This window comes from Chenopodium album, chromosome 14 (assembly GCF_948465745.1).
Source record: "Chenopodium album chromosome 14, dcCheAlbu1.1, whole genome shotgun sequence".
Lineage (NCBI taxonomy): Eukaryota > Viridiplantae > Streptophyta > Magnoliopsida > Caryophyllales > Amaranthaceae > Chenopodium > Chenopodium album.
The window spans coordinates 14006808-14033361 of record NC_137847.1 but is presented as its reverse complement, the minus strand read 5'-3'; the positions used below and the strand labels follow the sequence as shown (position 1 = coordinate 14033361).

The window sequence follows — 26554 nt, the reverse complement described above, 5'->3', positions numbered from 1 at the left end:
ATTAAGAGATTCAAGTAACATGCAAATACCAAATAAAATCAGAAATTAAGTAGATGAAGGTTGAAGAAATTACTAATTGAAGCTTCAAATGTTGATTACAAAGTGCCAAACCTTGAGAATAACTCTGGAAATTCATTATTAGAATGATTGAATTGATGAAAACTAAGCTAAATTATTAAAGAGGAATGTTTAAAACTAAGAGGAGCTACTAAATACTAGGCTACCGCTGTCTCCTTTACAAATGAGCTAAAGGGGAAGTATTTATACTCCTCGATTTACATAGGTTAATCCCTCAAAATAAGATGGATTTCCAGCGAGGAGCGCCCGTTCCAAACGGCTGCGCACTCGCTCCAAACGGCTGTGCGCCTGCTCCAGCCTGCTTTAGAGAAAGTCAGAACTCAAAACATCGGAGAGGAGTGCCCGCTCTAGAGGCTTTGCACGCCCGCTCCCCTGTTCTTCAATATGTGGCAGATTCAACCTTCAAGGGGAGGAGCACTTGCTCCAAAGAGGGTGCACGCCCGGTCCTCCCTGCTTCAGCTTAATGTAGAAAGTGTTGTAGCTGCTAGGAGCACCCGCTCCAGCTAGGGAGCACGCCTGCTCCTCACAGGATTGGACTAGGGGAAGAATGTTGTGACAATGGTAGGAGCGCCCGCTCTTGAAGAGGTGCACGCCCGCTCCTCTAAGAGCGGGCTCTCCTTTCTCTGAATTCATGCCTTAACTCACCACGAGCTTTGATTGTTTACCAAAGGAAGTCATAATACCTACATATCATGGACAAACATAAGCAAAGAGGGGGCGAAGCCGAGATACAACATTTTCATTCAAAAACGGGTTAGAAAGAGGGGAAAAGATTGCAAAACCGGGTTTAAATCAACACAATAAGTGGTCAAATAAACCACTTATCAAATCCCCCAAGCTAGCCAAATGCTTGTCCTCAAGCAATATACATTGCCCAAAAACAAACCAAGAGATCAATTTGCTCAAAGAAAAGCACATGCATAGATACAAGAATCCTTAAGCAATAAAACTCGAGCATGAGGTATATGCCTAAGATCAACCACGGTCATGACTAGCCAAGGCCTAGATAACCTCCCCAAAAATACTCAACTTAGGCCTATTCAACACATCTTACCGCGTCCCCATCACAAGTTCAAATCCCTCCTAAAAGTAGTGTCTCGTGACTCTTCGAAGGAGCCGGAAAAACATAGATAAAGCGGGTTATAAAGCACTCGACATCTCAATGAAAAAGTACCCTCTCCATATGCTTGTGAATCAACTCCCTCCACCGACAATGGATTATACTACTCTCCTAACATTACAAGACTCAAGGATTTCGGCACAAAGTTAAGGCATAGAGAAAACTAGAAGTGTTTTGCAATTAAAGCCAAACTAAGATGTATAACATTAAGAACGAACCTAAAGAGGTTTCTAACTTTGACCTAAATTACAAACCATGAACAAACTTGAAACAAAAACACACCCCCAAGCTTTTTTAATTGCTAGGGTGGTGGCTATTCATCACTTCTTTTCTTTTTTCTTTCTCATATATATTTTTTTTCTTTTCTTTTCATCAATTTTCTAACTTGGACATTTACATCACAAACTACTAATTACAATAAACTAAAGATTGAGCTACAGAATTAAGAATGAAATGCCTTAACTTTTTGCGAATAAACAATACATGACAACCTTCATCAACACTAAGAGTAGTTTAGGTCGCGATCTTGGGAGTTGAGACTCAAGTTCTCGATCTAGGTACTAAATCAAAGAGGATCCTTGCCACTCATTCAAAATGTAGTAGGCTTGAAAAATATTAAAAACCTCACTTTTGGGGATAATGTGGGATCAAATACTACCTTTCGGGGTTCAAATTCCTTTGAGATAGGCGACACCATCTTACCACAAACCTAGACTGTAAGTCTCGTACATTTAGTAAGGTTATTCTCACACTAGCCTAAACTAGTCAATTCTATGTTAAACCAAGAGCACCTAGACCATGCTCGAAATTTTATTACAAAAAGAAAGCAAGTATCCACCACATACAATCCAATATCATCATTGCAAACCGATCAAAGGCAAACCAAAAATTTTTGTTTTTCAAAGCCCATTTTACCTTTTATTTTTTTATTTTTTTTAGAAGAGCTGAAAATGGGGGATAAGAAAACTAATTAAAGAATTTGGATATTAGGGGTTTGGATGTTAGGGAATTGGATATTAGAGGGGTAAGAAGATAAGAAGAAGAAGAAGAAATTTGAATATTAGGGAAAAACCAACATCATCAATCATCATCAAAGCATCACAAATCATCACCAAAGAGACCAAGAGCAAACCAACCAAACCATGCATTCAACCATCACACAAGCCAACCAATAAATGTATATATACCAAAGCTAATCATAGGAATAAGATGCTCCAAAGCACACATATAAGGAGAAGTGAGACAAAAACATCAATATGCAATCGTTCTAGCCTAGACATGCCATATCATCGTGAATAGAGCAACAACCAACCTAAAATAGGCATGCAATCTAGAACATAATACAACATGAATTCTACCACAAGTCTCAAAGGCTAAGCTAAGCCTTTCATGCCAAGCATTCCACATACAAACTCAAACTTCTCCATACATTGCACAAAAACATCCCATGAAAGCACATATCCTATCAAAACCAAAAACTACCCTAAGCACAAGGACCTCAAAACCTCCCCCAAGCTAGACATTTGATTATCGTTCCCACGAAAAGTGAATACAATGAGAAACATCTCCCCCCCCCCAAGCTAAAACTCGACACCGGCCTTGGTGCTACAAATGACGGGAAGGGAGAGAAAGGAACGGTAAAAACAAATGTCTAAAGGCTACTCCCAATCATCCCCCCTAGGAGCGATGACATATAATTGTAATTTAGGTCTACATCGCCGGAATAGGAGGGTTGATCCACGTATGGAGGAAGATCATAGTTGGGGCTATTTCGGTAGTAACCGAAGTCCGGTGCACTACTAGTACCCCAACCACCATCATACCCGGGTGGAAACTCGAATTATTCCCTTAAGGGATGGATATCGATCTCCTCGGGAGTCATATTACCACATGTCTCGGGGACGTGGTAATAAGAAGGGTCCCCCCTAAAATCACAACCTCCGGGTTGTGTATAATCGTAGGGAGGGAAGGATCGTAGCTCCGAAATGGAGCTACGAGGTCCTTGCCAATAGGAGTAGGTGGGTTGGTTGTTGTTCCAACCCGGCACCGGCCCCGCTTGGACGGGGCGGTGAGGATAGTTGGCATAGGGGAGGAAGTCTCCCTTCTCAACTTGGTTTTGGTAGGACATTTGGGAGACATAGCTTTGGTATTCATTTTCTTGAAGAATTCTTTGGTTGGTTAGGTTTAGATGGTGAAAAGCCGATTTAAGGTTAAAGCAGGAAGAAGAGGAGGAGGGGCCGCCCATAAAGCTAGGAATGGTGGATATGCTATGGCGGCAGGGTTGAGATGGTTGGTCAAGTTCGGGAACATTCTCGGGGAGTGGCTCATTTGGCACTTGCCAAATGGTTCCCACGGTGTTCATTACCGAAGCATTCGGGAGAATGCAACGGTTCTTACCCTTGACCAACCAAGAATAGGTGGTCACATTACCCCGAAGTTCCACAAGCATGTGCATTGAGGCAAGTCCGGGAATGTCAAGGACATTGGACCTGTTCACCGGGGTCAATTGGTTAGCCCAATCGGCAAAGCCTAAAGTCTTGACAATTATAGTGATCATCCCACCACATTTAATTTCCCCTTTTAACTCCGTACCCCATGTTCACGTTGCCCTCAAGATCCCCCTCAAATCGGGAAGCTATGAAGAGGCATTTGATTTCCTCTTTAGTTAGCTTCTCGAGGTCTTGCTTCGAGAAGCAAGCGTACCCCATAATTCTCATGAATATACGGAGTACGGGGTGGATAATGTGGCTAGCATGGCTAGACCGGGTCATGAAATTGGGGTACCCCGCGATAGTATTCCACCAATTATACTCCTCGTATCTAGAGAGGTAGAAACTATCGGGGTCGTCGACTTGATTATACACGGGCCATTCGAAAATCTCATTGAGGCGAGTTAAGCTTAAAGTTTTATCTTGATTGAACATTTTAAACTTAATATCGCATTCAATGGGCTCTCCCTCACCATTGATTTGGCGCATGGTAAGGGTGGAAAGGAATTCAAGAGTGAGCGATTCGTAGGTTAGCTCCCTCTTTTTGAGGAAGTTTAACCATCCGAAATTATCGGCCACTCGCCGAATTCCGTCATCTATCCCTAGGAATTGGCAAGTTTCTTGGTCGTAAAATCTTGTTGGAAGGATTTTTCGCTTAGAGAGCTCTTTGTGATAACCTTTGAATTTTTCGGGAATATTTATTGAAGGAGGAGCATTGTTTTGATTTTGCGTTTGTCTTGAGGTTTGGTTTTGGTTTTCGTTTATTTGGATGCCGGAAGTCTTTCTTTTCTTTCCTCCCGCATCTCCAAATAATCGAAGAACCATTTTGACAATGATAGAATAGGTTTACGAAGGTAACTCAAGACACCTAACACAAACACAAAAACACACCACAAACAACCTCCTTAACTCCAAACTCCCGAATTAATCCAAGTACCTGTTGCAACAATTCAATATAATTCCAACACAACTAACAAATAATTCCAACACACAAATTCACAATCCACAATAATCCCAATCCACACACAACAATTCTAGTTCACAACAATCACAATTTTCAATTACCAATATTAATTTTCCACAAGCTCAAACTAATTTCAAACACAATAATTCCCAAATTTTCAACAAATCATGAATCATACCACACAATTTATCAAAAACAATGAAATTTGAAGAAAAACCACTAGGGTTGAAGAGGGAAAGTGAAGTAGGGAGGAGAATTATACCAACTAGAGTATGAAAATACTCTAAAACTTCCAAGCTTTGCTCAATTCTTCCTTTCTTTACTCCAATTCCTTGAAAAATCCAAGTTTTTCTTCAATTATCAATGGTGGTCTTCTAGGGTTCGAACTTTTTGTGCTTGAAATTGGGAAAATTTTGTGTTGTTGGAAAGAGAATTTAGAGTAGAAGAGGTTTTTGTAAATTTTTGGTGAAAAATGTTGAGATTTGATGATGAATTTGTAGAGAGAAGTTGGAAAAAATGGGGTTTTTAGAGAGAGAAGGAGATGGGTAAAGAGGAGAGAGAGTATGAAAGTGAGAATGAGTGGTGAAGAGAGAGGAGGAAAGGGTAAAAAGAGATAAATGATTCTTTTTTCTTTTTTATTTTATTTTATTTTTATTTTATTTTTTTACTCCGGACAGGCAGGTGCGGGCGTACAAGGGGGTAGGAGCACCTGCTCCTGTCATTGGTTTTGACACTGATTTTACTTAGCCAGGTTGGAGCGGGCGTGCAGTGTTGGAGGAGCGCCTACTCCAACTTAATTTTTAGCTACGGCATTCGGTCGGAGCGGGCGTGCTAACAGGGTGGAGTGCCCACTCCAACCATTGAATTTAAAGACTCTTCCTAGAATGGAGCGGGCGTGTTGTTGATGTGGAGCGCCCGCTCCATATCCCTTTAGAAGTTCCAGCTCTTGGTTGCAAGATTAGGAGCGGGCGTGCTTGGCTTTCGGAGCGCCCGCTCCATCACTTGATTTTGCTTGCTGATATCTTGGAGCACCCGTTCCTAGTCTTGAACTTTTCTTCTAATTTCCTTCACCAGAATGGAGCGGGTGTGCATACCTCCTGGAGCGCCCGCTCCTTATTTCAATTTTAGCTACGACATTTGAAGGAGCGGGGGTGCTGAGGGGGGTGGAGCGCCCGCTCCTATTCTTATACTTGACTTCTGTTTTGGCTTCCTAGCTCGGAGCGGGTGTGCATCAATGTTGGAGCTCTTTCTCCGAAACTAGTTTGGAGTTTCTATTTCCCATCTCCATAATTTGGAGCGGGCGTGCTGTTCTTAGGAGCGCCCGCTCCTAACATTCAATTTGAAAACCCAGAATGGAGCGGGCGTGCCGATGCTTTGGAGCGCCTGCTCCTAATCTTTTCAAAACTTTCTGTCTTTATTTCCTTCGTTTGGAGCAGGCGTGTTGTGGTTATGGAGCGCCCGCTCTAATAGTTGAATTTACTTCCTGTTTCCTTAGTTAAGCAAGAGCGGGTGTGCATACCACCAGGAGCTCCGCTCCTACCAGGCTTGAAGGCCTCTGATTTGTACGGAGCAGCAAGGAGCAGGCATGCAGGCTCTTAGGAGCGCCCACTCCTATCAGTGTTGAAGCCCACTGTTTCTTCTGTTGACCTTGGAACAAGCATGCAGGGAGTTGGAGCGCCCGCTCCAAGCTGTTGAGAGCTCCATTTGGCCCTTTTGCTTGCTTCTTTTTGCTCCAAAAGCCTATTACAAAGCACAAGAACATAAATTCAACTAAATTGTTAGCCAAATCAGAAGTAAAATACTCTCTTCTCCATTATCTCACTCACTCAATTTTTTTATTTCTCTCTCTCTCAATTTTTTTTACTTTCTTTTACTTGGGTTTCCTTCCTGAAGCGCTTCTTTAACGTCAATAGCTTGATGACCTCCACACTTAGGAGGTAAGATTACATTGTATTGATTCAACCACACCGACATGAGCACCCTTGTAGTAAAGCTTGAGGCGATGCCCATTGACCTTAAAAGATCTCATTCCATTTAAATCCGTGATTTCCACAGCTCCATGAGAAAACACTTCCTTAACAACAAAAGAACCACTCCACCTTGATAGAAGTTTTCCAGGGAACAACTTCATCCTACAATTGTAGAGAAGTACCTTATCGCCTACAAGAAATGTTTTCTTTTCAATATTGCGATCGTGGCAATCCTTTGTGCGATTCTTGTAGTTGATAGCACACTCGTAGGCCTCCACTTAGCTCTTCAAGCTCATGTAAATCAAGCCATCTTTGCTCTCCCGCACTAGCCAAATCAAAGTTAATTTTCTTGATAGCCCATTGAGTTCGGTGTTCAACCCCTACCGGAAGATGACAAGATTTTCCATACACTAGACGATATGAAGTTGTGCCTATTGGGGTTTTGTATGCCGTTCTATATGCCCATAGAGCATCATCAAGTTTTTCCGCCTAATCTTTCCTATTCATTGGAACCGTTTTCTCAAGGATTAACTTGATTTGACGGTTAGACACTTCCGCTTGTCCACTAGTTTGTGGATGGTAGGTAAGACCGAACCTTTAATGAACTCCATGTTTTCTTAGCATCTTTTGAAAAGAACTATGAACGAAATGAGACCCGTTGTCGCTTACCACAGCTCTAGGAATTCCAAACCTTGGAAATATGACTTTCTTGAATAATTTCATGACTACCTTGTGGTCATTAGTTGGGGAGGCAATGGCCTCAACCCATTTTGAAACGTAATCAACCACCGTAAGGATGTATTGATTTCCATATGAAGAAGGGAATGGTCCTATAATATCAATACCCCATACATCAAATACCTCTAACTCAAGTATCGGTTGTTGAGGCATCTCAATTCGATTGGATATGTTGCCGGTTCGTTGACACCGGTCACAAGTCTTCACAAACCTCCAAGCATCCTTAAAGATGTGAGGCCACCACAAAATGGTATGCAAGACCTTCAACGCCGTTTTGTTTGCTCCCATATGCCCTCCACAAGGATCGGAATGGCACATCTTGAGCACATTTTGCACTTCCTCATCCGGAACACACCTTCGGAGCAAACCATCTACTCCTCTTTTGTAGAGAATGGGGTCATCCCACATATAATGCCTTGCTTCTCTTTTTAGCTTCTTCCTTTGGTTCTTGGAGAAATCGGGAGGAAATTCTCCATATGCCAAGTAGTTCACTAAGTCGGCGAACCAAGGAAGTTCTTTCGCATTCAAGATATAGAGCACATCATCTCTTAATTCATCACATATGGGAATATCATCATCACTAGCTTGCACATTCTTTAAACGAGAAAGATGATCCGCAACTACATTCTCGGCCCCTTTCTTATCACGAATTTCAACATCAAATTGTTGAAGAGAAAGGACCTAATGAAGAAGACGAGGTTTAGACTCTTTCTTTGCCACAAGGTACCTAATAGCTGCATGATCGGTGTAAACAATAGTTTTGGAACTAATGAGGTAATTCCAAAGCTTCTCAAAAGCATGTACCATGGCAAGAAACTCTTTCTCCGTTGTGGTGTAGTTCCATTGCGTTCATTCAAAGTCTTAGACATGTAATAGATCACGTGGAGCTTCTTCTCTATCCTTTGCCCCAACACCCCTCCAATCATAACATCACTAGCATCGCACATAAGTTCAAATGGAAAATCCCATCTTGGCCCTTGTACGATTGGAGTAGAGATCAAATCCTCCTTTAATTTGCTGAAATATTAAAGACACTTTTTGTCAAAAATAAAGATGACATCCTTTTGAAGAAGAGCATTTAAGGGTCTAGCAATTTGTGAGAAATCCTTGATGAATCTCCTATAGAACCCGGCATGCCCCAAAAAGGATCTTACTCCTCTTACATTGACCGGAGGTGGCAATTTTTTTATCACTTCAACTTTTGCTTTATCAACCTCAGTCCCCTTGCTTGAAATCTTGTGACCAAGGACGATTCCTTCTTCAACCATGAAGTGGTATTTCTTCCAATTTAGGACCAAGTTGACCTTCTCACATCTTGCTAAGCACTTACCCAAATTAGACAAACAATCTTCAAATGAGAGGCCTCTTACCGAGAAATCATCCATGAACACTTGCATCTCGGCTTCAATCATATCTCCAAAGATACTCATCATGCACCTTTGAAAGGTTGCCGGTGCATTGCAAAGTCCTAACGGCATCATCCTATATGCAAAAGTACCACATGGACAAGTAAAAGTTGTCTTCTCTTGGTCATCCGGGTTTATGGGGATTTGAAAGAAATCCGAATAACCATCAAGAAAGAAATAATACTTGTGCTTGGTTAGTCTCTCAAGCATTTGGTCGATAAAAGGGAGAGGAAAATGATCCTTGTTAGTGGATGCATTTAGACGTCTATAGTGTATGCACATCCTCCAATCGGTCACCGTTCAAGTTGAAATGAGATCACCATTCTCATTTTCAACTACGGCCATTCCTCCCTTTTTAGGGACCACATGAACGGGGGAAACCCATCTAGAACTCGAAATAGGGAAGATGATGCCGGCATCAAGGAGTTTGGTGATTTCTTTCTTCACCACCTCCCCCATTTGAGGATTAAGTTTCCTTTGGCTCGCAATGGAAGGCTTAGCACCCTCCTCAAGTGTTATGTGGTGCATACATAAAGCGGGACTAATACCTTTGAGGTTATCAATGGTATAGCCTAAAGCATCTTGGTGGTTTCTCAAAACACCACATAACATTTGAGTTTGGCACTCGTTCAAAGAGGAATTCACAATTACCGGAAAAGTGGAATTAGGACCCAAAAACACATACCTTAGGTGTGATGGTAGAGGTTTTAACTCTACCATTGGAACACCCTTACCTTCTCTTGAAGTAGCTATATCCAATGCATCATGACTCGTGATTCCCATGCATACTTGCTCAATTCTTTTTTCCGTACTTCCTTCAAGTATCTCTTCATACAATTCCATCTCCTTGATTTGCTCACCTATCTTTTCCTTGTTCAAATAGGACATTCTCAAGGGCATCGTTAGTAGTGAGCAAGTGATCATGCATAGAAGTCACAATAGAATCAATAGTATCAATCATCATACAATTATCAAGGTTAGAGTTTGGATACTTCATGCTCTCATTCAAATCAAATTCTATCACCTCATCTCCTACTTTTAATGAAATTTTAGCACTTTTAACATCTATTAAAGCACCCGAAGTAGCAAGAAAAGGTCTCCCTAGAATTATTGGAATGTTAACATCTTCATCCATCTCTAACACAACAAAATCCACCGGGATTACAAACTTTCTCACTCTTAGAGGAGCATCCTCTACCTTACCCTTTGGAAATTTTATAGAATGATCGGCCAATTGTAGGGTAATGTTGGTGGGTAGAAGTTCCCCTATCTCAAGTCTTTGATATACCGAATATGGTATAAGGCTAACACTAGCCCCAAGATCACATAAAGCATTATCAATTTGCATTTTATATATAGCACAAAGGATAGAAAAGTTACCGGGGTCTTTCAATTTCAGTGGCATTTTGTTCATGATGATTGCACTACAATTCTCAGTGAGATTCACCGTTTCCACCAATTCACACTTTCTCCTTCCACTCAAAATGTCCTTTAAAAACCTAGCATAGTTAGGAATTTGCTTGATAGCATCGGTAAAAGGAATTGAAAGGTGAATTTGTTTCAATGTTTCTAGAAACTTTCCAAATTGCACATCTAATTTGTTTCTAACAAATTTGTGGGGATATGGTAGTTGTTGCAACTGTTTTTTTTATCTCTCTTTTTCTCTTTTCTCTTCACTCTCTTTTTCTCTTTTCTCTTCACTCTCTTTTTCACACTCTTTTTCTTTTTCACATTCTTTTTCTTTTTCACATTCTTTCTCATGATTTTTCTCTCCTTCTAGCTCAAAATCAGTCTCAAGGGGTGGCTCACTCAAGTTTACTTTCTCATTTCTTCTTTTAAAGACACTCTCTTCCAACACCTTCCTGCTTCTAGTTGATATAGCATTGACAGGTCTCTTAGGATCTAGTCCTTGGGGTGGGAGTTTGGAAGTGCTAGTCCCTTCCTTTAAAGCATTGGCTAATTGAGAAATTTGTGTTTCAAGCATTTTATTATGGGTCATGACTTTACTAAATTTCTTATCACTAGAGGCTATGAAAGTATTGATCATCTTGGTTTGACTTTCCATCATTTCCTCTAAGTTAGACCTACCAGGTGGTGCTTGAGCATAATAGTTATCTTGGGGAGCTCTATTACCTCTCACATTTGAATTGGAAGCATTTTGATTAGAAGAACCTCTATTTTTATTATTGTTCCAATTATTCCAATTATTATAGTTCCCCCCTTGGTGATATTGGCCTTGATTCCCATACTTCCCTTGGTTATTATGGTTATGGTTACCATAACCACCTTGTTGGTTGAAGTTACCTTGGGGATTTTGGTTCCTTTGGTTCCTATTCCCCCATTGGTTTTGGTTATGGTAATCATAATCATTTCCTCTTTGGTTATAGGAATTCCCCCCTTGTTCTCTTCGATTAGGTAGTAAGTATCTTTGATTGTCATTCTTAGGTCTATTATCATAAGACAAAGCATTGACATGTTCATTTTCATTCTCATTACCATCTTCATATTGGGGTTGGGATTGGGAATCATAATTACAAGAAGAGGTGTCATGGTCATATGACCCACAATTTTCACAAAATAAGCACCCATTTGGCATGTTATTAGATGTAGAAGGAGTAGAGTTAAAATTCATACCTCTCCCCTTAGATTGGGAGGGATGCTCTTGATGAAAAGTGGAGGTCTCAAGTTTCGCCTTGATGGATGTCATCTCTTTTCCAAGGTTAGCGATTTGAGATGTCAAATTATTAATGGCGTTGAGGTGATCGACGGAATAAACCGCACTTCCTCCTTTGCTTAGAGACTCCCTCTCTCCTTCTTGCCAATCCATGTGGCGCCTCACCACATCCTCAATTATTTCAATGACTTGCTCCTCCATTTTGTTCATACACTAGTGGACAAAAGACCATTCGTAACGGGCAAAAACTGCCCATCTGTAACGGGTAGTGGTCGTTACGTATGAGGCCGTTACGGATGGCCTTTGTTATTCATAACGGGCACCTGATGCCCGTTACGAATAATAGGTTATTCGTAACGGACTATTTAGGTGCCTGTTACGAATAACCTATTATTCGTAACGGGCATTGTTTTGCCAGTTACAAATAACGACTTGTTGTATTTATATATGTACTTATTTGTAACGGGCAACAAATATGCCGTTACAAATAAGTACTTATTCGTAACGGGCAACACTAATGCCCGAACAAACAACCTATTAATTCTCCTGTGATAATTAATAAATATTAATTCTCCTATGATAATAAACCTGTTCCTCTACATATATACCTGTAAATAAACAATTATACCGAACAAACATTCGTGGAAATTAATAAGACATAATAATATAAAGAAATAAATAATACATTACAAATAAAAACTTGTTTAAGTTTATCCAACACATACAACACACTAATAATATATTACATTGTTCCACCTAATAGTTATGCATTCAATAAATATTTAGATCTAAAGTATTGCGCCCATTGTTCTCGAACTGCATTCAACTCGCCAACATCATAAGGGGCTTGTCTTGGACAAAAATCCTTTAAAAAAAAACAAATGAATGAGGTTACAAAATAAAAACAATCATTAGAATATATGTTTTCTTTCCCATATTTCATATTAAAGAAATACAACTCTATCTTTCCCATCTTTCATGTGTTGACTCTAATCGTTTTAAAATTTCCTAAGGGACTGCTATCTTTCCCATCTTTCATGTGTTGGTCCAAATAATAGAAATAAAACTCATAACAATTGAAATCAATGAAATAAGACCATTTACTACTCACTTCTGAGAGCATTTAGAGCCAAAAATGCTTTAAACTTGCCTAAGGGACTTTTATCTTTCCCATCTTTCATGTGTTGGTCCAAATTATAGAATTAAAACTCATAACATCCATAATTAATTTATTTTTTGGTTTCTATGAATTGAAATCAATGAAATATGACCATTTACTCACTTTTGAGAGCATTTAGAGCAAAAAATGCTTCAAACATGCCTAAGGGACTTTTATCTTTCCCATCTTTCATATGTTGGTCCAAATTATAGAAATAAAACTCATAAAATACATAATTAACTTATTTTTTTGGTTTCTATGAATTGAAATCAATGAAATATGACCATTTACTCACTTTTTAGAGCATTTAGAACCAAAAATCCTTCAAACTTGCCTAAGGGACTTTTATCTTTCCCATCTTTCATGTGTTGGTCCAAATTATAGAAATAAAACTCATAACATTCATAATTAATTTATTTTTTGGTTTCTATGAATTGAAATCAATGAAATATGATCATTTACTCACTTTTGAGAGCATTTAGAGCAAAAGATGCTTCAAAATCGCCTAAGGGAATTCTATCTTTCTCATCTTTCATGTGTTGGTCCAAATTAAAGAAATAAAACTCATAACATCTATAATTAACTTATTTTTTGGTTTCTATGAATTGAATCAATGAAATATGACCAGTTACCCACTTTTGAAAGCATTTAGAGCCAAAAATGCTTCAAAATTGCCTAAGGGACTTTTATATTTCCCATCTTTCATGTGTTGGTCCAAATTATAGAAATAAAACTCATAACATCTATAATTAACTTATTTTTGGTTTCTATGAATTGAAATCAATGAAATATGACCATTTACTCGCTTTTGAGAGTATTTAGAGCCAAAAATGCTTCAAAATTGCTTAAGGGACTTCTATCTTTCCCATCTTTCATGTGTTAGTCCAAATTATAGAAATAAAATTCATAACATCCATAATTAACTTTTATTTTTGTTTCCATGAATTGAAATGAATAAAATATCTCCATTAACTCACTTTTGGGAGCATTTAGAGCAAAAAAAGGCTTCAAAATTGCCAAAAAAGCTACTAACCTCCTCTAAGACACCTTTGCACTCCAAGTGAGAAGTAACAATCTCATACATATATCTCATAATGTAGTAGCCACACTCAACGCCTCCTTGTTGTTGAGCACACTAGCATATATAACAAATAGTTAAACATTTTGTTTTCAAAGTGAACAATGTATAACAATATGGGGTGAGTAGTGTATTTACCTCCATTTGTATGAATTTCAATTTTAGCCTATGTGATTTCAATTCATTCCCTGTGAGATTCGCCCGATATACTTTATAAGCCCTACAAAAATGATATATATTCTAACACTTAGAACAAAATAATCTACAACACCACATACAATATGAAAATAGAAATTAAACTAGGGCTTAATTTCAAGTTTGTGGCTCACGTTATCATGATTTCGGCAATTCTCAATTGTCGTGGTTTTTCTTTAGGTAGCTTCTTAGAGTCAAACTTATATGCTAAACCTAATTTTAGATCTACCACCGCAAGAACCCAATGACAACTACATCATTTAAGAGGAAAACACAAGTTAGAGTATTGGGAAATTGGTGAAAACATATCATTGATATAAATAAGTTTAGTAGAAGTATAAAAAACATAGTTCGAACCTTGCTACATATGGGGCCACTATGAATTTGCAACGTTTACCCGTCTTTCTTACTTCATGCAAAAATGTATTCTTCACATATGTATAAGCTTCAAGGTAATCATTCTCAATTGAAGATTCAGAAATGAGTTGAAGACAAAAGAATGTGATATGAAGATATAAATATTAACACATTATTGGGAAACGGGGACTATTCAAGATTTACTCATAATCTTGAAGACAAATCTTGAACGGGTATCTAGGCATATAATGTGATATGAAGATATAATGAGTAAATCTTGAACGGGTATCTAGGCATATGATATGAAGATATAATGCATAACAAATATTAACACATTCAAGATCAATCAACAAATCAGAGATATGTTCAAGCAAAATCAAAACAACAGTTAAATTGAATTAAACTAAACAGAAATGCAAACTACAACAAATTTCCATAAAGTAAAAAAACAATAAAAATTGAGTAAGAATTTCAATGAAACAAGAAACCATAACAAAGCAGAAAATCAGAGTAGTATAAATATTAATAATAAAATGGCAGAAATTGGCCGAATAATCAATCATAATTTTATAAAAATGGAAGAAAATAAATAATTAAATGTAAATTTCATGACGTGAACAAAAATCAGAAACAAGTAAAAATCAAAAGAAAGAACCACTCAGCCTTAGAACAACGCTTCTCTTACTCTAAACGAGAACGCCAAATATTTCAGCAATGCAACCCTTCTTCAATTCTTGGAGGCACTACTTCCAATATGACTATTCTCGGAGGCATTATATAACATATTTTAAAATATCTGAAATTTACAGCATAAAAAAATTGATAAGAGCAGTGTATTTCAGACCTGAGTACAATCATTACTCCCCCCTATTCTCCAATTAATCATGAGAATATGTTCCATTTACAGCTAAATTTCATAAATTTGTAAGCTAAAATGTCAACACAATAACATAATACTGAAATTACCACAAAGTAAAAAAAAATTAATGAAATACAAGAAACAGATTGTATTGTGAAAAATAATGGAAATTCACATCATTATCATAATGTAAAGCATTACTAAAATACCGCTTGTTTCTCAAATTAGTTTCATTATTTTATATTTTCATAAAATTAGCTTTTTATACATAGACATAAAATTAGCATATTATATTTTCATTTTATGGTGTGAATGTGAAACACATGGAGTAATAGGACTTATATTCTTACTGGAGCATGCATATATAGCAACATATATTCAGATTTTCAAATTGCCAAATTTAGTGTGTATTATAATGGCAAATTTGACCCCCTTTACGACTTCTGATGGTGACGCCATTTACGACTCGCCGGAATATTCCCTTCCTCCACCGTATAGCATACACAATGACGATTTGACCAAAAACAACAGTTACCTCTTTACCTTCTCCAAATACACTCTTTGCTTAATTAACAGATAATAATTTGCCAAACCTTCTTCTATAAGAATTATCAATAAACTTAATCTTCTCAAACTATTTTTTTCCAAATTTAGTAGACTTTAGAAGCCACACAAATTCACAAAAGCTGTTATTCCCTCCATTTTTTGGTTACTTTTCAGACACTTGAGATCCTCTGACTTTTGAAGTCAATGAAGTAGATCCGAACTTTGACTCCCAGCCTTAGGGAGGAGGAAGAAGAAAATATCATAATTAAACTGTCCAAATAATGTTAAGGTCCTAATAAAGCTACTTCTATAGACTACAAACTACAAATTACAAAATTCAATTAAATTACTCCACGCATATACAGAATGATTGTTTACAGCAAAAGAAGCTTTCCCAACATACATATGTAGTCTGCATTCAGTAATGAGAGCTGTGTGGTGGAAAATGCTCAACATTCATGGACGGGAAACCAGATTGCTATATTTTATATTGCCAAATATGACTACAAATTGATAGTACAAAAGCAATTTTCTAACTAAAATACTCACTAAAACAAGCAACTAAGAAACAAATCAGTACTTAGCATATTTTGAAAAATTGAAATTTCACAATAACAGACTTCTTAAACAATTTAATTGAAATAAAAACTTAACTGTTTACCAGAATGCACGCCAGCTTAACCGACACGGTGGAGAACTGACCGGAGCGTTGCCGCTGACCTCAGGAACGACGACAAAAGGTTGCGAGAGAATTGAAGGCTGACGGCGTCGAGGGATTTCCATCGGAGCTTCAATGGAGGAAAGTCGAGGGAGAAGAAGGGAATTGCGAGGGAGAAGAAAGGGGTTGACAACGTTGAGGAATTTCCACCGGAGCTTCAATGGAGTTCAACGGAGAAGAAGGGACGGAGTTCGACGGAGCTTCAATGGAGTTTGACGGAGCTTCAATGGAGTTCAACGGAGAAGAAGGGACAGAGTTCGACGAAGCTTCAATGGAGTTCGGGAGTACAGAGAATGAGAAAGGGGAAATAGAGAGATAGAGAAAGGTGAAATTTTGAGGAGAGAGACAGAGAATGAGAAAGGGGAAATAGAAGTTAGGGTTTAATTTGAAAGCTTATTTGTAACGGTCACTACTATTGGCTACAAATAATTCGATCAACATTTAATTGACTTTCATATTTGTAACGGGCATAGGCTGCCAGTTACAAATAATTGTTTATTTGTAACGGGCAATTTATGTTGGTTATAAATAAATCGGTCAAAATCTTATTGACTTTTTTATTTGTAACTGGCATAAGCTGCCAGTTACAAATAATTATTTATTGGTAACGGGCAATAGAGTGCCCGTTACGAATAATAACTTTTTTGTAACGGGCATATAAGTGCCCGTTACAAATACTTATTTTCCTTCTCAAGTCGCCAATTTTTCGTAACGGACATTGATTTTGCCTGTTACAAATGATGTTATTGTAACGGGGATTTTTTTGCCCGTTACAAATAGGCCTTTAAGGATGGCCTTTTTTCCACTAGTGATAATCGGGCCACCCACTCCCGCATCCAAGCTAGTCTTTCCTTGTGGGCTCAAGCCTCCATAGAAAATTTGAAGCACTTGGTATGTCGGAATGCCATGATGAGGACACTCCCTTTGATATTCTTTGTATCTTTCCCATGCCTCGTATATGGTTTCACTAGCTTTTTGACGGAAACCTTGGATCAATGCCCTTGCCTCGGTCGTCTTCTTTTGAGAGTAAAATCTCCCTAAGAAAGCAGTGGTGACCTCGTCCCAAGTTCTCAAGGAGTTAGGTCTCACCTCCTTCTTGAGCCATTCAAGAGCCCTTCCTATCAAGGAGAAAGGAAATAGCTTTAGTCTCACAAATTCTTGAGTGACCCCATTTACCTTGATCGTGTTGCAATTTTTTCGAACTCGTTCAAGTGTGCAAGAGGGCTCTCATGTTTTGCTCCACTAAATTGCCTTCTTTCAATCAAATTTATCATTGCGGGTCGAATCTCGAAATCATTGGCTTGAGTAACGGGGGGAGCAATGCCACTTGAAGCTCTATAAGCTCCCGGAGTTCCCAACTCCTTCAAAGGTCTTTGAGGTGGTGGTTCCGTGTCACCCATTTGATATCGTTGCTCCTCGAAATTGAACTCCCTAGTTGGGGAAGTAGTTAATGGTCTAGAACCGGCTCTCCTTCTCCTTCTATAAGTTTGCTCAATCTCGGGATCGCAAGGCACCAAAATCCTATTATGCGTTTTACGCATACACTCTCAACAATCGCAATTAGTAACAAGGCCACAAGTGTAGCCAAAAAGAAACACACTCTTTTTGAATTTTGTTGTTTTACGGTGAACTAGACTCAAGTAATCAATTAGAAATCAACAACACCGTTCCCCGGCAACGGTGCCATTTTGATGGGCGTTAGAACAGTCGCACAGTCCACACTTAATCAAACACACTTATAAACAAACATCCTACAAACCAAGAATAATGATAAGTAAGAGTTCGGTCCACAAGGAACGGGATATGGTTGCTAAAGATCTTAACACTTAAGCTAATTCGAAGTCTTTGGTAAATAGGGGTTCGTCAAGTAGACAAACAAACTATGGTTCTAATTCAATGGATTAAAGACACTATGGAATGGGATCCACTCAACCAAGGAAATTAGGCAAATAGGGAGTAAAATAGACAAGATATAGCAAGGACTATATGTAAGATCAACCTCATGCAATTAGGAAACAACTCACACTACTAAACTTAGATTCCTCATTAGTTTAGCAATAGAAGATACATAATCTAATTGCAATAAGTAATGACATACACAATTCACATTTCCATGTCAAACTAAGCATGCCACGCTATCAAGCTCCTAAGTCAAGGGTTACTAATCCTATCATGAAGAACTAACAAGTAATCTCATACAATCAATTTAATTGCAATACAAACATCAATGCTTCTCCCACATTTACATAACTAACCCAAAAGGTTGAGCTTCACCTAACCCCTAGCAAGAAGACTACTCACAACTCATATTAATCAACATGCAAACAAGGATTAGGATTCTAAATACTTCAATAATTGGGGAAAAGTGGTTAACAATTGAATAAACTATCATCCAACAACAAATTATCAAGAACTAAGAGATTTAAGTAACATGCAAATACCAAATAAAATCAGAAATTAAGTAGATGAAGGTGGAAGAAATTACTAATTGAAGCTTCAAATGTTAATTACAAAGTGCCAAACCTTGAGAATAACTCTTGAAATTCACTATTAGAATGATTGAATTGATGAAAACTAAGCTAAATTATCAAAGAGGAATGTTTCAAACTAAGAGCAGCTACTAAAAACTAGGCTACTGTTGTCTCCTTTACAAATGAGCTAAAGGGGAAGTATTTATACTCCCCGATTTACATAGGTTAATCCGTCAAAATAAGACGGATTTCAAGCGAGGACTGCCCGCTCCAAATGGCTGCGCGCTCGCTCCAGCCTGCTTCAAAGAAAGTCAGAACTCAAAAACATCAGGGAGGAGCGCCCGCTCCAGAAGCTTTGCACACCCGCTCCCCTGTTCTTTAGTATGCGGCGGATTTTACATTTAGGGGGAGGAGCGCCTGGTCCAAGGAGGGTGCACGCTCGCTCCTCCCTACTTCAGCTTAAGGCAGAAAGTGTTGTAGCTACTAGGAGTGCCCGCTCCAGCTAGGGAGCACGCCCGCTCCTCACAGGATTGGACTAGGGGCAGAATGTTGTGACAATGGTAGGAGCGCCCGCTCCTGAAGAGGTGCACGCCCGCTCCTCCAGGAGCGGGCTCTCCTTTCTCTGAATTCATGCCTTAACTCACCCACGAGCTTTGATTGTTTTCCAAAGGAAGTCATAATACCTGCAAATCATGGACAAACACAAGAAAAGAGGAGGCGAAGCCGAGATACAACATTTTTATTTAAAAACGGGTTAGAAAGAAGGGAAAAGATTGCAAAACCGGGTTTAAATCAACAAAATAAGTGGTCAAATAAACCACTTATCACTAACCAAAGTAGAAACCACCATTAAACAAAACCACCCAAATATATAACTCGCAATAAATAACCAGAGCAATGGCATAATCAACATTTTAGTATTGTTAAGTGATATGTTTACAACCAAATATGAAGCATTTTTATAATAAACCCCAACCAAATTGCCAATTAAACAACAAATCAAGCATTAAAATGTCGATTGGAATTTCAGCAAGTCAAGAGTAAATAGGGCAAACAGTAAGGGACCAAAGGAGCATGATATTATGATTCCATCATCAAAAATAATGATGATTCAGGGTGATTATGATAAAAATAACCACTCCTCACAAAACTATGTTCACCTCATAATAAAATATTGGGATAGTTTCTAATAGTGGATCCATGTTTCAATTAAAGCTTTCCACACTTGCTTATTACTTCTCGCCTCATATTCTCCAACTATTCTTTAGAAATTAAACAAATTTATAATGACATTTTTTCATTTGTTAAACAACTTAATTTCTTCCAATCAGTATAACCAACTTAATTATTCCAATTAGTATAATTAACTTAATTATTCCAAATTAGTATAACTAACTTCCTTTTAAAAAAAAGTATAACTAACTTAATTATTCCAATCAGTTGCTACTGTCCTGTAGGATCATCAAGCTAAGTGTCCTATACCGATTTCAGGCATACTTCGTACTAGTAATTCACACTTCCATGCAAAAATCTTTTTTAAAGTAATCAGCTGTTGAACATAAATTCTTTATAGTTTATAACAAATCGTAGAGTTTATTAGAGATTACAACATGAACAACATTCAATCATTTCGACTATGGTAATATCAACCAAATATGAAGCATTTTTATAATAAACCCCAACCAAATTGCAAATTAAATAACAAATCAAGCATTAAAATGTAGATTGGAATCTTTAAATATAAACCAATGTCATTTTTCATAGTTTCCAACCCCAACCAAATTGCAAATTAAATAATAAATCAACTATTTCTAAAATAAAAAGGAACAAAAACACAAATTGTACCACATAAATAAATTATTTCTATAATAAAAAGGAACAAAAAATGGCTAAAAAAATCAGCAGCAACTATAGATAAGCCTTAGATTATGAAATTGATATTTGATTAGTTAAGAAGATCTACCTCAGAAGCTGGTTCAATGGAGGATAAAAGCTCACAAGCCGGTTCAATGATGGATGCTCACACGAGTTGTTTCAATGGAAGAGAGAGAAATTGGAGCTGCTTCAATGGAGGAGAGAGAAAATGTCGGGAAAGGGAAATAGAGTAGGAGAGAGAAATTTAGGGCAAGTGTGAGAATTTGAAATGACGATATGTGAGATGGAATTTGAAAGTAATTGAGCTGCACTTAATTTTGTAAAGGCTTGGATTTGCATGGATTTGACCCAAATACAAATCCAAACAGGCCATAATTTTATTTTTTTGACACAAATGGGAATTTTAAATGAAATCCGCATATCCAAACGTGCCATAATTTTATTTTTTTGAGCAATCATCATTTATTTTCTCTTCCAAAAACTACGAAATTTTTGCTCTATGGGTGACTTTTCGTCAACGCTCTTATTATTAATATAATTTATATAATCTTCATTTCATTATTGTACTCAATCTATGTAATTTTGACCGTGATTATAATTTTGTTTCCTAAAATATCAGCTCGTTTTAAGAATTTATTGTTATTTCTATTCTAACTGCAGGACTGCCTAAATGAAAATTTCATTAAAAAAATTAAAAAAAAATAAATTAGGCACACTAATCTAAACACAATAGCTCTTGAGGTTCATAACCACAACATTACCTTAAAGCAGTTGTAGTCTGTGGGAAAATATAATAATAGAACTATATAGATCAATACTCCTTTTCCTAAACTCTATTTGATTAACAATAAACTGACAAAATGCAAAGGCCTCAGGCTCTGATGTAATACCGAGAGCCAAAGATGTCACGGCAGCTACCATCAATATTATTAAAGTCAGATCTTGACAAGCCTCTCAAAGGTACCGTTAAACCAAGTAAGAAAAATAAGAGGATAGGGCAAGGTTTCTATGACATTAGCTCTAACTGGATTAGATATGCATAGAAGAGAAAGCACCATAAGAACTGTCTATTTCATGTTCTGGTTCCCATTTTTCAAAAAATTCATTAAGTAGTCAATTGGTGTGGCAAGACCCTTTTCATTGCCCATAGCTATCATGGCAATGCCTAGAACAACTAGTGACGCATATTAAAGTCAGCTAATCCACTAATATTTCCATTACCCCCTTCTTGATTCCAATAGCTTATACACAACCATTAACCATTAAGCTAAACCCGTCAATTAATGTAGCTTACTTTAATTAGGACAAATTATACAAAGAAAATTAATAACACTTATTCAGCTAGAGACTAAGGGGGTAATGTTCTTATAGAGCTGAGATAATGAAAAATGATTAATTAAATATGTGCATTCGTATCACTATATTATTCCCTTACCAAACACAGAATTCAAACACCTAAAAAACAAAATCTAAAAGCTCAATAAACAAATTTATACAGTAAATACAATAAAAAGGCATTACTCTGACAAAAAATTCTGAAATTATATACCAATATATATTCCCGGGATTTCGGGTCCTCGGAATTCGAATCCTCGCCGGAATTGGCTTCTCTTCATCCTCAGCTGTCTCTTTGTAACACAAACTCATTAGGCGTGATAATTGTCCCCTAACCTGCATATGTTAATAGAATTCAATTAAAGGACTCTTATAATCTTTGGTATATAACATCACTAATTACAAGTATTAGTTTAATATTCCAAAGAAGATAAATGGCATTCAAGAATAATATATTTCAGTTCACACTGCATAAAAGAGACATTCATACAAAAGTCAACAACAAAATTCAATCAATTTCATTTTCCCAAAAATTCAATTGAAAATACGTACGACAAACTTCTATTCATTTTTATATAATTAGTCAACTTACCATAAAAGAAATTTCATGCTGTGTTTATCCCACTAAATCTCATTTCTCTTCCCACCCCCAGCAGCCCTATTCTCATAACATTCTTCACAGAAATTCTACTTTCACCACTCTCTCATGAAACTACCATATTGGAGTACTATATTTTTACTTCATGTGAAACAAATAATATATTTCACTCTACATAACTAGATAAGATACTACATTCTCCTAAATTGCTATGATCACTTAACCAAACCATGGTAGACACCTAAACCCCTTCCCATTCATCAACATGATTGCAAAAATGAAACCTATATCATGTGAAAGAATGATAAATGTACATATCACCAATACAGTTTTCATGCAAATATCACTCGATTTTGCTTATGAATTTCTACTGCAAATATACATGAGCTGAATTTCATTGATCTTAAGACCCGATATCACTCGATTTTGCTTATGTATCACTATCTTCTACTTCCTAAATTCCTATTACTCTTGTTAAATGATGAGTGGCATTTATGCCACGATTAAGGTTCATTTTGATGGTCATTTTCCCACATTTGCGGCTTTTTTGCATCCTTTTCTTTGCACTTAGTTCCATTTCCCTTTATGCATCTTCTTTCCTAGATTTTGCCCTTTTTCCTACTCTTTACTTTGATTTCCATGATTATTCTTTGTAGGAACCGGGGTCTTTAAGAGGAGGAAGCCAAAAGTTCAAGGAAAGCTGAAGATAAGCAAGGTTAAGGAGAGGTTCGGCCGAACCCCCTGAAGGTGCGGTCGAACCAAGGTGTGGCCGAACCTGCTCCACTGTCCGGTCGAACGCAGAGGCAGAGTTTAGCTGCATTTTGGCGATTTTACAGGAGTGGTCGAACCTCAGAAGTTCGACCAGACCAGGATAAGGGGAGTTCGACCGAACCTACCCATGGTTCGGCCGAACCTACTCTGTAGTCCGGCCGAACCTTCCCAGTGTTCGGTCGGACCGCTCCCTTACTTCAGCTAGGTGTGTACGGACTATATAAGTCCCATTTTTGAGAACGTTTGGAGGAGAAATTAGATTAACTTAGTTTTAATTTTCTGCATTGTTTTTTAGCTTAATCTAGAGAGAGAAACACTATTAGTCTTCATTTGGTAGAGAGAGAAAGTGTAGATTTCTTCATTGATGAACTTGGATTTTGAAGAAGAAGCTTGTTTAATCTTTTGTAGATCTTCAACTTCAATTAATGAGCAATCTCTTACTCTTTCTCTTTACCTTTGCATTTAATTTTGTTTGTTTACTTTGATTTTCCTTCTTTGCTTATTGATCATGTTGATGCTTATTGATTTGGTGATTGATATTGTTTTCAACATGATTTGTGAGTAGTCACTTAGCCAAGGGTGTGGGGATGGCGTAGTTGCTAATTGTTCATGTTTATAATATTGGGATTAAGTTAATTGTGATTAAAATCTTTGCATGCTTGATATTCTTTGATCTTCTTGCAAGTGCACATTTTTGGTTGATTAAAGGTGAATCTTTGCTAACAAGGAATGGAAGTTGACTTAGTTAAGGTTCATTACTATCGATTGTTCTTTGATTGCACCTCCCAATATATGGTTCTAGTGTGGAAACATAGAGGCTATGTTAGGAGAAACCGATTAACCCCGGAAGGCGGTTAGATTGGACCTTATTTCGATATTCACGCATGTTTAGTTCACTATTGATTTGCTTTTATGTTATTGCATGATCAAGTGGCATCTACATCTACCCATTTCCCTTGGTGTTTAGTTATATTGATTTTAACTCGTTTTACCTTTAGTTTAATCTCTTAGTCATTCATGTCCTTTGTCCCGAGATAGCTTAAAGTCTAGTGATGAATGCGGTGTTTATGTGCTTCTCCCTGTGGTTCGACCCCTCTTCTTGCCATATACGTCTAACGACGCGATTATTCCTTTGTCAAATTGGCGTCGTTGCCGGGGAGACAGCTTTCATTGCTATTTCATTGCTTGTTTGAGACTATCTCACCTTTTATTTGTTAGTGTTTGCTACTTTTGTTACTTGTCAGTGCTTATGTTCTTCTTAGCTTTGTTGTATGAACAAAGGACGAACCCGCTCAAGGTCTTTGATTCCCATCGATCCAGAGCTAGAGAGGTCTTTGTCCCTACTTCGAAGAGAAGCGAGAGCAAGGAGTAGAAATTCTCACACCCCGACGAGAGGAGTAAGAGAATTAGAAGATACTCCACCCTCTTCTCCCTCAAGTGAAGATTTAGATAGCCCTAACTTATCATCGAGTCTGGAAATCAACCCTTTCTCAACCTATAAGTTCGAGAGTGAAGAAGGTCCTAAAATGGGAGAGAATACACCTTTGAGTCGTCTTGGGGCTCCTGAAGCCTTTAGAGCACAAAGTGGGATCTTAACTCCTACTACTCAAGCCAATAATTTCGAAATCAAGCCCAATTTGATTGCTTTGATAGAGAGGAAATAATTCTCGGGTGGGAAATTTGAGAGTCCCCATGAACACTTAAAAGAGTTCGAGAAATATTGTGACACAATAAAGGTCAATGGAGTGACTTAAGAATATATTCGCCTCAAGATGTTTCCATTTTCTCTAATTGGGAGAGGACTAGAGTGGCTAGAGAAGGAGGTGCCCCCTAACTCTCTCACAACATGGGACCAAGTGACTACGACTTTCTTGAGGAGGTTTTATAACCATAGGAAGACCGCTGAGGCTCGGTCTTTGATCTAAGGTTTTCGCCAAAAGAGTGGTGAGTCTCTAAGTGCGGCATGGGAACGATACAAAGAACTTCAACGTCAATGCCCACACCATGGGATACCCAAGTATCAACTCATTCACACTTTCTATGGAGGTCTCACACCTCAAGGAAGAACAAGCCTAGACGCCGCGGCCGGCGGTCTAATCATGAACAAAGGAGAGGATGAAGTGGAGTGTATTATAGAGGAGGCCGCAAAGCACTATGATGATTGGTATGAAGGATAAAGGGATGCTACTTCTAGTAAGGGTGTTTATGCATTGGAGCAAGCCAACGCAATCAACAACCTCTCTACCCAAATCTCCAAAATGACCAAGCAAATGGACGAATTGATGAAAGAAAGGTCCAATCCTCATGGCAATACCTCCCCTTCAACTAAGGGAGGCAATGGTATGGCCACTTCTTCCCCCTTCTTACAATACAATGCCCCAAGGATGCATGTTTTGTTCTAATTGCGAAACCTATGATCATGATACCTCCCATTGTGTTTATGCTTGTGAAGTTCAACCCCTTCCCCATGAACATGTACATGATGATAATGTGAAAGATGTCAATGCTATGAATTTTGCTCCTAGAATGGGGAATGTAGGGAACTTGAGGCCAAACTCCAATCAAATGGGAAATTGGAATCAAGGTGGAAACCGTGGATGGAACCAAGGTGCTGGTGGTGATGATGACCAATACCATGGTGGAGGAGGCCCTTCCAATTTCAATGGAAGAGGCTACTCTAACCAAAGGGGGTATGGTAATCAAAACCAACAACCTAATTCCCGATACCATGACCATCAAAATTAAAATTTTGGTGATCAAGGTAACATGGGAAATAATCAACAAAGCAATGTTCCTAACCAAGGCACCGGAGGCAATAGGGGTAATATGTCTCTAACTATGCCCAAACTAATAGGCCTCCGGGTTTCCATCAACCCCAACTTCCCCCACCTCAACAACCTCTTCAACTTGAAGCTCCTCTATTTGATCCCGTGATGGCTAAGTTAGATACTATAATGAAAATGCATGAAGAGGATAAAAAGCGAACTAATGCTCACATGAAAATTCTTGAAACCCAAATTGCTCAACTTGCATCTAATTCATCATCTTCTTCTTCTTATTCTTCTTCTTCTTCTACCATTCCAAGTCAAGGAGTCAACCCAAAACCTTTGTATGCCGTGACAACTAGGAGTGGGAAGGTAGTAGGGAGCGACC

General features: G+C 38.0%; 1 long non-coding RNA gene and 2 other non-coding genes across 3 annotated transcripts; 1 reads left to right on the top strand and 2 right to left on the bottom strand.

The window, feature by feature from the left end:
* Positions 1–12170: 12170 nt before the first annotated feature.
* On the bottom strand, positions 12171–14736 carry LOC145578975 (uncharacterized). Its single transcript, XR_014098950.1, has 5 exons — positions 14229–14736; positions 14006–14122; positions 13815–13896; positions 13632–13733; positions 12171–12304 (listed from the first exon to the last, which is right to left on the bottom strand). It is a non-coding gene; the product is annotated as an uncharacterized LOC145578975 (long non-coding RNA).
* A 2516-nt stretch (positions 14737–17252) lies between these two features.
* On the top strand, positions 17253–17358 carry LOC145580363 (small nucleolar RNA R71). The gene has a single exon (XR_014099424.1). It is a non-coding gene; the product is annotated as a small nucleolar RNA R71 (small nucleolar RNA).
* Positions 17359–25306: 7948 nt separating this feature from the next.
* LOC145580428 (small nucleolar RNA R71) lies at positions 25307–25412 on the bottom strand. Its single transcript, XR_014099474.1, has one exon. It is a non-coding gene; the product is annotated as a small nucleolar RNA R71 (small nucleolar RNA).
* Positions 25413–26554: the final 1142 nt, after the last annotated feature.